This window comes from Chiloscyllium plagiosum, chromosome 30 (genome assembly GCF_004010195.1).
Source record: "Chiloscyllium plagiosum isolate BGI_BamShark_2017 chromosome 30, ASM401019v2, whole genome shotgun sequence".
Classification (NCBI taxonomy): domain Eukaryota; kingdom Metazoa; phylum Chordata; class Chondrichthyes; order Orectolobiformes; family Hemiscylliidae; genus Chiloscyllium; species Chiloscyllium plagiosum.
In genome coordinates, this window is record NC_057739.1 from 14,082,422 (window position 1) to 14,084,547 (window position 2,126).

A 2,126-nucleotide genomic window follows, 5' to 3' on the forward strand; every position below is an offset into this window, starting at 1 on the left:
CCTAACCTGCAATCTTCTTCCCGACCTCTCCGCCCCCACCCCAATCTGTCCTATCACCCTCACCTTGACCTTTTTCCACCTATCACATTTCCGACGCCCCTCCCCCAAGTCCCTCCTCCCTATCTTTTATCTTAGCCTGCTGGACAAACTTTCCTCATTCCTGAAGAAGGGCTAATGCCCGAAACGTCGATTCTCCTGTTCCCTAGATGCTGCCTGACCTGCTGCGCTTTTCCAGCAACACATTTCCAGCTCTGATCTCCAGCATCTGCAGACCTCACTTTCTCCTCATCTCTACATTGTAGTCTAATTTGGTGCCGACTGGACTCCCAAGTTTCAATGCTCATGCCATCTTAACCAATGAGAGCTGATTTAGAGCTTGTAGCAATAAAGACAGATGAAACCAGTAGTTTTAGGAAATTACAGAGATAGGGAGGGACAAGTCAATAATGGGATTTGAAAACTTGGGCTGAAGTAGTGTTGAACAATAACAATACACTTCAATAAAACTCCCGAAGACTATCTGATAGAGGAATTTGCTAATATTTCCTCGTGAAGTTCTATTGTCATTTTGGAGTTTGGAGCATTCCAGGCTGTAATGTGTTATAGTTCCACCCATGCTATATTACTTATACTCAATGATGTGCAGCTTTGTGATATCATCGCAAAGTTACTCCAGGGTATTAATGGCCTAGCACAACAGTACTTAATTGCTTTCATGCAATAAACTAAGACAAGAGCTCCTTCTCATTTAGACTTACAAGTGGCTGTACCTTATGACAGAACAAATAGACCCAATCAAGGAGAGAAGATGATGACAGAAAATTACTCCAATCACAATTTGGTAATGAATTTGATCACATCACGTAACACTATTGCATTTCACTGATTTTTTTTTGGTCATTGAACCTAATCCCTCCTTTATGTGGATGTTTCATACTTAGTTTATAATGCTCCTGTGAACCAACTTAGAATGTTCATGACAAGAAAGGCAAAAAGTTAATAAATGTTATTATCATCATTGTACAGTACTAATCTCAGTTTATACATTTTACATTGGTTGTTCCCGATGTGCAAGTACAAAGTTCTGGTTTATAGTGTCATCGTAGTTAATTGCTTGAAACAAAGTCCTGCAGTGCTGTGCAAGCTCACTGGATCAAATCTCTCCTGGAAAGAAGAATTGGATCTGTTCTCAAGAAAAACAAACAAAGTAGTGTCAGGTTAGAAGCAATCCTTGAGTCCATCATGACAACGCAAATAAGTTGCAGACGTAGATTTGACTGTATCTGAGTGGGGGCCCAGAAAGGGGATGCACAGTTTATATGAACATTATTAAGGAGAGGGTGAGTATTGATAAATTATTTAGGTTTCTGTAGATTCTTGACAGGATGTTGAAATGAATATTTTAAATAGTTGTTTTTTCATACTAAATTGAGCACTAAAATTAACATTCACTGCATTAGTATATTTAATATCTACACATCTTTCTTCTCCACAGCTCTTTGATTATTTATCACTTTTTTTATTGTCTGTCCTCTGTACTTTATCACTGGCATCAATGTTATTCAGAAATCAAGCCTGCTAACACAATTTGCAGAATAAATTCTTGGACATTTTCGGACTTGCATGTCAGTTCTTCAGTGCTCTCACTAAAAGTTGTTAGGAGCTAGGTGATAGGATTCAGAAAATGTTCTTGACATTTAAACAACACCACTGTTAGATTTAAATGGTGGCTGATGGCCAATACAAAGTTTGCTGGTATCAGCAACTGTTAGAAATATAATGTAACTGATTTACTTTGCATGAGTGACATTGAAACATAACTGTGACAAAGCTTTCTGTAGGTTTAAGTTAATTCAGTAATGGTTTACATAGAACATAGAAGAATACAGCATAGTACAGGCCCTTTGGCCCTCGATGTTGCGCCGATCAAAGCCCACCTAAACTACACTAGCCCACTATCCTCCATATGCCTATCCAATGACCGCTTAAATGCCCATAAAGAGGGAGAGTCCACCATTGCTACTGGCAGGGCATTCCATGAACTCACGACTCGCTGAGTAAAGAACCTACCCCTAACATCTGTCCTATACCTACCACCCCTTAATTTAAAGCTATGCCCCCTCGTA

The 2,126-nt window shown here is 39.4% G+C and overlaps 1 long non-coding RNA gene across 1 annotated transcript in view; it reads right to left on the reverse strand.

The window, feature by feature from the left end:
- Positions 1–319: 319 nt before the first annotated feature.
- LOC122564653 overlaps positions 320–2,126 on the reverse strand; it is a 42,322-nt gene continuing 40,515 nt past the window's right edge. The window contains exon 3 of the long non-coding RNA XR_006315953.1: positions 320–1,183. This is a non-coding gene — a long non-coding RNA (uncharacterized LOC122564653). The remainder of the gene's footprint in view (positions 1,184–2,126) is intronic.